Source organism: Protopterus annectens, chromosome 5.part0, assembly GCF_019279795.1.
Source record: "Protopterus annectens isolate FY-2018-M chromosome 5.part0, PAN1.0, whole genome shotgun sequence".
NCBI classification, from domain to species: Eukaryota; Metazoa; Chordata; order Ceratodontiformes; family Protopteridae; genus Protopterus; species Protopterus annectens.
The window spans coordinates 1669245899-1669256403 of NC_056735.1; positions in this window are offsets into that span (position 1 = coordinate 1669245899).

Consider the following 10505-nt stretch of genomic DNA (forward strand, 5'->3'; position numbering starts at 1 on the left):
TAGTTTTTAATTTTTGTGGGCCATACAAGTTTGAGTATAAATCTTCGAAAGTTTTAATAATTTCCCGATTAGTATTATATGTATTCCCTTGGAATTCAATTTCTGTTATCATAGGGGCCTTGTTGTTTACATTAATTAACCTTGCCAATAATTTTGATGAAGTTTGTGCCCAATCTGAATACTTTGCAAAGCTTTTCATTTATGAGAAGGATAATTGTTCTGCATGCATGATATATAATTTGTTCTTCTAGTAATGAGTTTGGGGGGGGGGGTGGATTGATTATTCTATTTTGTTTATTTTATCTTTAATTCTGGTCTCTTTTACTTTGAATATTTTTTATAGTATGATGCTTTCTTTATTAAAATTTCCATGATTTTAGCTTTGCTCGCTGCCCATTCTATATCGTAGGGAATATCAGTCAGTGTTAAGTCATGCTCAAGTTCTTCTGATATATTATTAATTTCCTGTATTATATATTTTTTCTGTAGCAAGTTCGGGTTTAGGAGCCTGTTTATACCCCCCCCCCTTTTTATATTAAGATAAGTAGGCCAACTTATTTTAATTGTAATCTTCAAGTGGTCTGAGAAAAATCTAGGTTCTATACAGTAGTTTATTTGTGTCTTAAAGAAAATCTCAGATATCAGATAGACATCAAGTCTGGACCACAATTTATAGCACTGAGAGTAGTATGTGAATTTTGTTGCTGGTGGATTTTTGTTCCAATAGCAATATGGATCAAATAAGCTAAAGTTTGTTATTAGGTCATTTATCGCAGAGGCCTGGGTGTATACGTTTTGCTTCTACTTGTTCTATCTGTTACAAGATCAATTATAGCATTCCAGTTACCTCCTATAATATAATAATAGTTTGGAAATCTAGTTAGAATGTTATAGATTTCCATGATAAAGTCATGTTGTTTTGCACATGGACTACACAGACTCAAGAAAAGAAGTGGTTTCTGTAAACTAGAGCTTTCAATTGAAAAATAGCACCATCTTTCATTTATATCTGAATCCTGATATATAATTGTCTGTTTAAATGAATTTTTAATTAAAATAGCCACCCCTTACTATTTGTTTCATTAACGCCTTTCTTTTTCTATTTTTATCCCCTGCATTTCTCTGCTAGCATTTATTGTAAGTTTTTTTTTTTGTGTCTACTTTAAGTTTTCTCTATTGGCATCCCTTTTTGGTTTCTTTAGCCCAGTTATTGGGCCTGTTGAACATGAGCATATTATGTGCATCTGCACTTTTAATAAATGATTTTCTGAATGCAATTGTAAGTCATGCTGATGCAGAATCGTTATGTAATACCAGGCACCGTTCAGTTTCTACTGAATGTATACTACAAGTCCTGATATATCAAAAAAAGTGAGATGAAGTAGATCATGCTGACACTGATCAAGGACTGCTTTCCTAATTGTTTTAGTGTATGCAATATGCAGAAAATGGAACATTTTCTTTAGCTAATACATGAGTTCAACTGCCTGGCTGTAAAAAGAACATGTGACAAAAACCCTTGAAACACTCCTCCATGATAAGAGCTAATAGCACAATCTGCCTCCATTTGTAAATAATGCAGCTACCGCATAGTAAGTAGGTTGTCTTTAGTTATATGCTTGTAAAAATATTTACATTTCCTGCATTTTAAAGATGATCAGTGGGTAATGTACATATTTGTTATGTATGAGCAAAATGCTGCCTAATGTCAGTGTAAGAATAGTTATTGTTTTTGCTCAAGAATCTTCTGGCTTTGTTTTATAGATATGGATAGCAAGATACAAGCAATCAAAATGTTTTTAGTCGCTTTAATTTTATACATAGGTCAGGCATATTTTTATCAACCAAAGGAGAAGTTGTAAATAACGATTAATAAAGAGCTGAAGGATTTTATCTCAGAGGGGAAGAAGGTATGAGTCAGTGGGATAAGCCGATTCTTCCAATAGAACAAGATGGTTTGGGATTACTTGATTCAAAGGGGTATTTCAGAGCTACACACTTAAGGCTCCTATACATAGCACAAAGAACGCTATAATTCAAAGTGGAAAGGGTTTGATGTCGAAGCAAGAGGGAAGCACAAGAAAAGAGAGAGACTGGGATTTTGGATACAGATCCTTAAGGTGAATAACAATAACCATATAGAATATTATATAAATAAAGTAGCAGAAAGTATTCTAAGAACAAAGCCAATACGGGAATGAAGAAATGAGATGCTACCGATAGGGATGACTGCAATTAGGGATACAGACAATAGACAAGACAGGGTGGGAATCTACTGGAGAAAACTGGCAGAGAAACCAAGGTGTTTGGAGCAAAGAGAGAGGAATTGGTAATAGAATGCGAAGAGGCCAATAAGTTATTTGGACTGCAGGCTAGAGATTGTGTTCCCTATCAAGGATTGATATCAGAGTATAGGCAAAAAGAAAGAAAGAAATACAGGATCCTAAGTGAAAGACCAGCACTGGTAGACCTTTAGTAGAATCTAGAAGAGAAGGTGCTGTTAAAAAAGGGATAATTAATAGAACATGCAAACTGTGGCATAATAACTGTAAGACTCAATCGGATGAGGTTAGAAAGGATTGGGAAGAGAGATCAGATATGCAATTCACAAAGAAACAATGGGAGATATATGCATGCCTCCCAAATATGCAACACAGTCTAGAAGATTTAGACTCTTTGCTTGAAAGTGTTTACATAGGTATTTTTATACCCCAGGTAAATGCCAAAGAACTTTTCCTAAAGTGAATAGCAAATGTTGGAGGTGTGAAGGGGAAAAAAAAGGTAATTGGGAACATTTTTAGGAGTGCAATGAGTTGGCAGACTACTGTATCAGAAATACTTGGTGAGCACATTAGTATAACTAAGGAAATTATTTTTTTAAGCTATTATATAGAATCAGAATTGTCGAGACATAGTAATGCTTTGCTGAGTCTAATTATGGGGGCTGCCATAAAAGCACTTACCAGAAAATTAAAATCATAGTCTAAAGCAATTGTACTAGAAGTAGTGAATATAGCAGCAGAGATCAAACAATTGTAAATTAGATCTTTAGAAAAGGAAAGGAGAATGTTACATAGAAAAATGGGAATTGTGGAAACAATCCATGCAGAATAACATTTTAGAGGAAGAGTGAGGTTTAAAAGAAGGCACATTTGAATAAGCTATATAATGGTTGACTGACAATGACTGAGTGCATTATTAGTGAGATATAATGTTTGCAACTAAAATATGTCAATATGGTTTGATTTCATTTATATAAATGCATGATTGCTTATGTCAGTAATTTAATAAAGATGTTTCTTGTTTTTTTTTTTTTAAAGAATCTTCTGACTACACTGATTATCCAAAAGCAATATTCTTCTAATAACAGACAGGATCATTTGTGTTGTTTAACTACAATTAAATCCTGTCCCCATTCTGTAGTTTTTGTCAGCTCCCACCTCCTGCATTTGAATTTGAATCTCAGTGTGAGTGTCATTGCCTTATTCTTCCCCTTCCATTCTTATACTGAATGGGTACATAAGCCTGAAATACTATCTCTATGGATTATCCCGCCTCCCAAAATTTTCATGGTGTTTTAAAATAGAGAAAGTCTTTCTTAATATTTCATCATGAGTTAAACTAGAGATTACAGTCACAGAATGTAACAGTTTCCCACAACTGTTTGAATTTCCACACACATAAGGAGATATGCTTTTCTGTCATTGTGAATGTATATTACCTCCACTTATTGGTTATTATTAACCTTATGCCTACATGCCAGGAGGCCTTTAACAAAAGAAGTGGTACTTCAAGAATCTAACAGAGTTTGATCCTCCCTTCCTTCTAGAAAAATACAGTACATTTTATTAACTTGGTTGTAATACAGTGGTCCCGAGCTGACAGAATTATCCTAGAGGATGGATCAACTTCAATTAAAGTATACATTTCAGTTTTCACATTTATGCTGGTAGTATTATCTTCAGTATTGTCAACAAAGAACTTAGCAAAAGGTTCTGTCCTCCACAGTAATAAATGTACTCATTGCTGATACTTTTTTATTCACATAAGGCACATTTCTTGCTGCATTTTCAATCTTTTTACTGGATAATTCATTTTCAAGTATTGCACCATTAAATAATAATTGTTCCACTAAAGTTAATAGTTTATAACATTTCCTGGGATCACATTAAGGTACCCATTTCTTATTTTTACTTGGCAAAGTTCTTTTAAACCTATGTACTACCAAACTTTCTAGCATTTTACTTTGCAGTTGCAATGAAGTTCAAGCCAAATCTTTAAAATATGCTTTAAATCATGCATCTGTATGTTTATGCAATTATTGTCATTAAAAGTGCAGTTTTGACATTTTATTACTTGCATTTTCAGGTGCTATACCAGTCCTAACCAAAAGTTCTTTCTTGTTTTTATCATAATTCATGCAGCCAGTTTTTCAATGTCCATGTAACTTTTCAGTACCTATCCTATCAGCTGGAGTAACACCATTTTTGATTAATTGCTTGTCTCCAGTTCTCTCTGTTGGAATAGCACTCAAATACCATTAAGCAGGACTCCAGGTCATCCTCCATGGCTGATTTCTTCATAGGTGGCAACTCCAATCCTGAGCATACCTCTCAACCTGGAATCATCAAAAATCTGGACAAGGCCCATGAAAAATAGGTACAAATCTGCATACATAATTACATAACCCCTCCCACTCCAATGCAATTGTAGGATAACAACTTTCAAACACAAACTGAAGAACAGACAACCAAAATATGGCACCAGAGTCCCCCTTCAGCAATTCCAATGTCCCATTACCTGGCTATTTCACTCGATTTACCATAAACACTAATGCATGCATACTGCTTTACTTCTACAATGATTATTTGGACTTTATTTTTACATTTTATAGCACAATGCTCAAACACGAATAGGTATCTGCTAAACAAAGCAATACTGTCTCACAATGAAAATAGACTTGACATTAAAACTTCTCTGCCCTTGAAACTCACGTTCATTGAAACAGCATTGAAACCCACACCAAATCCAAAGAAAATGCATCTGGCCAGTGGCAATAAAGATTACCTTTTGGCCATTTTCAAATCATAGGCCACTTGCACACAAAACAAGAAACATACATGCGTTCTTTGATGCACCTTCCTGACTTTATTAAATTATATTCCTTGTATAATACAGCACATTTGTTAGACTTAAGTTATAGCGCATTTTAAATGTATAATTTGAACATTTTTCCAGTAGGCAATGAAACAAAATGCATGAACCAATGATGACAAAACTGCCCAATTCAGAACATTTCCATCATAAAAATTGCACACACACACACACACACACACACACACACACACACACACACACACACACACACACACCTCAATTACTGTACAGAGCAATAACAGTGATATCCTACAGGCCTATGCAAGCTTGTGAAGCTTACCGAAGGGCTGTGTTCTACACAAATCAGTCAGGATATTATGCCTGCTTCAAGTACTACTAGTAGCTCTTAGGAATAGAATCAAATAGAAAGCTTATGTAGCATTAACAATTTAGAGCAACATAATGAGATGATAACGTTGTAAAGTAAGTAATGCACAGTTCACATTTGTTCCTGAGTCACGATATTTTAATAAAGTGGTTAAGACAGAGTATTTATCCATTTCTTACAAATGAAGTAGTCTCAATAGTGTCAAATGCCAACTAACTGTCAGTTCTAGATGAAAATCAGGGATTAGACCAAAGACAAGCATAACAAAAAGTTAAGACTGAAACACTTATTTTAATATTCAGTGGCTATAACTTCAAAATTAACTAAATGCAAATATAAAGTTAAGAATCAGCTAAAATGAAGTCTAATACAGAAAAAAAGTCATATCAGTCAGATAAATGCCAAAGACAAGCACTACAAAAAGTTCCTAGAAATGATGCAGTATCTTACAAAGTTTGTACCCAGTATGCCAGAGATAACTATATCACTAAGAAACATGTTACATCAAGCTGTAGCCTGGAAATGGAGCTATAAGCAGAAAAAGAGTTCTGAAATACTGAAGAAGCACCAGTGTTGAACTACAAGACACTTTTGTATCTTTCTAGGTAGCATCTAACTAGAGAGACAGGGGTGACATACATTTAGAATTACCCTGTGCTAATTTTTATTGCAATTTATTTTGTTTTCCACATACCTAGGCATGATACTGCAAATTCAGTGCATCACTGCTGCATTAATCAATTGAAAAAAAGAGATAACCGGACGATATTTCCTCAGTTTTTATGTAGACTGACAATACAATCTAAAAGTGAAACACACGAGCTTTAGTTCTTGGAGAATCGTTCACCAAACCATGAGTTATTCGGGTACCCACATGGCACAGAAAGCAAAACAGCTAATGCATTGCATGATAGCATTGATCTTACTAGGTATTGGAGAGCATGTATTAAGTGACAGCCCTGTGAGTTACTCTAGCATTATTGGGAAGAGATGTCAGCTCTGACAGGCTGTGTCACCTAGCGAGTGTCTGGGTGCGCTAAGGTATCCACACTTTCCTGACTGTTTTCTTGCTCACAATAGCCTGTCAACCACAATCCGCCTACACCAGCAGTGTAAATGTGTATGTGGTTAGTTACTTTCACATGTAAGAAAACAATTTGTGTTTGTGTATTTGGCTCGGCTGCTTCTCACCAGTCTACATTGCTTGCATCATAAATAGAGCTGTTGGGAACACATTTCAATGGTAAATACACACACACACACACACACACACACACACACACACACACACACACACACACACACACACACACACACACCTTCAACAAAAAGGTACCTGTCAGCAATCCGCAGAACTCCAATCACTCTGCAGTTATGGATTAACTCCATGGCTGAAGTAAACGGCAGTCTCCAAGTATTCATACAAAAGTAAATCGATGGAAGTAAATCTGCCAGCAAACGGCATTAAAATGAAAGCTAAATGGCATGGCTTAAAAGTAAAATCTGCCCTGACTCGGCAAGGCTTAAAAGTAAAATCTGCCTGGACTCGGCAAAATGGCAAGGCTTAAAAGTAAAATCTGCCCAGACTCGGCAAAACGGCAACTCCATAACTGACAGTCCCAGACAGTATTCAAGCAGATGCGCGTGCACGTCTGAGCTTAATTCCGACAGGCTAACGGAGCTGACGTCATCGCGCACGGGATGACGTCAGCTCCAAAAGTGGGAAATCTAAAAAATAGATTAAAAAATCGGAAATGAAGGGGTGCCACTCGGGAATCGTGGCACCCCTTCATTGGGACCCCAAAACTCGGTAAAAACCAAGTAATGTGGGACAGTTGGGAGGTCTGATCCTGGGGGATACAAGCTATGCTGGTCAGAACAATTAATTATTGCTATAGTTGTACTAGCCTTTGGTCAGTCCCCACCTCTAATTCTACAACTTTGTTTAATAATTCTGCCATGGTTATGGCCACAAGTTAATCATGCCAGGAACAGAACAGTCACAGTGCTGTACAGCATTAGTAAGCCAAATGTGGTTTACACTTCTCAGTAGAGCGGCTGCAAGAACTGAAATCAGGCAAGCCTCTGATCAACTTGCTCAGACACACACCAGCAGTTTAAATCCAATGAGACACAGTAGACAGAATATATTTAAAAACATGGGTTTATTTTTGCAAGTTTTAATAGCATCATAGCCAACTAGGCATATGTAAACAAACTGACATCCCACCCTATCAAGCCTACAACTATTCTTTTGGGAGACATCAACTATCCCTCCATTTACTAAGAAATCTACACCATCTCAAATAAATACAAAGATTCCTGGACTTCATTAATGCAAGTTCCCTAGACCACTGGGGTTAAGTCCCTAACAGGGTTCAAATATATTGGACCTGGTTCTCAGTAATATTGCCACCCTATGCACACCAGCTGCAGTTACTGCATCACTGGTGAATCCTGGCCACTCTTCAGTAACACTAGCTATGATGTTAAAAACGGACTTACCACAAACCCCACTGTCTTTAGAGACTACTCTAAGGCAACTCTTTTCTAGCTAACTGATGTTCTGATGAAATATGCGTCCTCCTCACCTCAATGACATCATCTCATATGCTTCCACATTTGTGGAAAATTTCTATGCCCACCGCAAAGCATGCATTGAAGTATCTATTCAAAGAAAACACAAATACAATGACAAATTCAGCTATAAACCTCTATGGTATAACCCAAATATAAACAAACTATACAATAAGAGAAAGAAACTCATGGCCCTTAAAGTGGACTTCATACCCCACCATCTAGAGATGAACTCAGAACAATAAAGAACTTACAAATAAAATAAAATCTTCCAAAATTAAGAATAAATTAAAAAAAACAGATACCCTATTAAGGAAATCACAAAGCCTTCTTCAGTTATGTCAGTAACGTTGTTCTACAACCTAATCATCCCCTGAAGATATAGTTAATATATTAGTGGGCAAATTTAGCTCTAACTTTATTCCCCTCTCTCCCCCTAATTTTTCCCCTTTTATTAGTATATTTACACTGCCTTCTCTGTTCACCTCTGAGCAGGTCCAGAGTGCTCTCTCCAAGGCCATAAACACTTGCTCTAAGGGTCCAGATAATGTGCCAGGGGGACCTTCTTGTCAGCACCAGACAATGTCTGGTGGACTCACTAATAAGCCTATTCTACCTCAGCCTCTCCATTGGATTCATGCTAGAGGAATGAGAACTGCAGTGGTCACCCTGCTCCACAAGGAGGGAGCCACTACTTATCCATTAAAGTTCAGACCTATAATCCTCACTACCCTTATTTGTATAACAATGGAATGCAGCATTATAGAAACTGTTAACAAGGACATAGGCAGTCAATAAACCCTGGACCCAAGCCAGTTTGGGTTTACTAAAACCGGATCCTGTCTCCTGAACTTGGTGAGCTTCTTTGAATAAGTCATTGCTGCATTAGACTCAGGCAAATCAATTCACACTGCCTACTTGGATCTGGATCTAGCCAGGGCCAGTAGTACCGTCCCACATTCTGGCATTATTGATGAGCTTATCAAACTAAATGCAAACATCTACACTATCTGCTGGAAAGTAAACTGGCTACCTAACAGAACCCAGTCTATCAGTGTGGGAGCTACATTCTCTTTGAAAAGCGTAATTACCAAGATGTCTCACAAGAAATGGCCCTGGGACCACTTTTGTTTGGTATTCAATTTTCTGATGCCAATGCTGACATCAAGGGCTTGTGGTTGACCAAGTTTGCAGATGACTGCAAACTTGGAGCTGTCATTAACTCCCCATCTGATTTCCAAATTCTTCTTTATGGACTAGCACACACCAATATGTGGTGCTTGGACTACATCCTAAAACTAAATACTAAGATATGCAGCACTTTGTCCCTAGGTAAAATTGGGCACCCATGCCCCTACCACATAGGTAACACCCCTTTGAAGGTTGACTCATCCTTTAGGAACCTAAGCACTTTTATTGACAATGATCTATCCTTTGGTCACCATGTATCCACTACCAAAAGGAAATCCTTTTAACTTGTCAGATAATCACTGGGGCAGTTCTTCCATATTTAAGTAAGTTATCATCCTTAACCAGTAAAATTATACATTGCAGCCAAGCTTCTCCCTCATCAGGCCCATAATAGAGTATAATGACCCCTTTGGAATGTACTTGTCTAACCTATGACCCAGGCTGAGAGGCAGCAGTGTATCCTCAATAAGATAATCAAAGATGTGTCTTCCTTGAGCTACCCAGACTGCCTTAAAATACTCTCTCTTCAATCATTTCTGTCCTACAGACTCTTAGAGGTGACTTCTGTCCAGCTAACATGAGCCTTGAATGATTCAGTTCTATGTGACCTCCTGAATATCTGCAAGACTAATAACACCTTTAACACTGGCTCAGCAGATCTTTACTTCCTGTGAAACATAAATAGGACCTGCTGGTGATATATATATATATATATATATATATATATATATATATATATATATATATATATATATATATATATGTGTGTAGGTTTACTATCAAACTATTGCAATTCATATGGTCTAACATTCATGTGATCGTCACAATTAAGTAGTTCATTTGGTCATACATATTTTAAAGAACAAACCACTGAAAAATCCACAAGGAAGCAGACTCAGACCAGCACGGCGCACAATCCACATTTATTAATAATGAGCGCTTTTGTTTGGTCCAATACCAAACTTATTCAGAAAACGCATAAAGCACAAACCATTCAGCAGTTATACTTTAAAATTCATCATGTGGTTGATCACCTGATCTCATTCCAGCACTAGTCATGTGATTTGCCCTACAAATTACTTTAAAAACATTCATATTTCATGTACATCATATACTATGAAATCCAATTCATTTTATACAAATTCATTCTGTAAGTTCTACATTAAACTAAAGAGTTTGAATAGATAGGCAAGACAGGGACACTATCAAACAGTTTAAATGATTAATTTCTTAGTATATTTTTAGTGTGTTT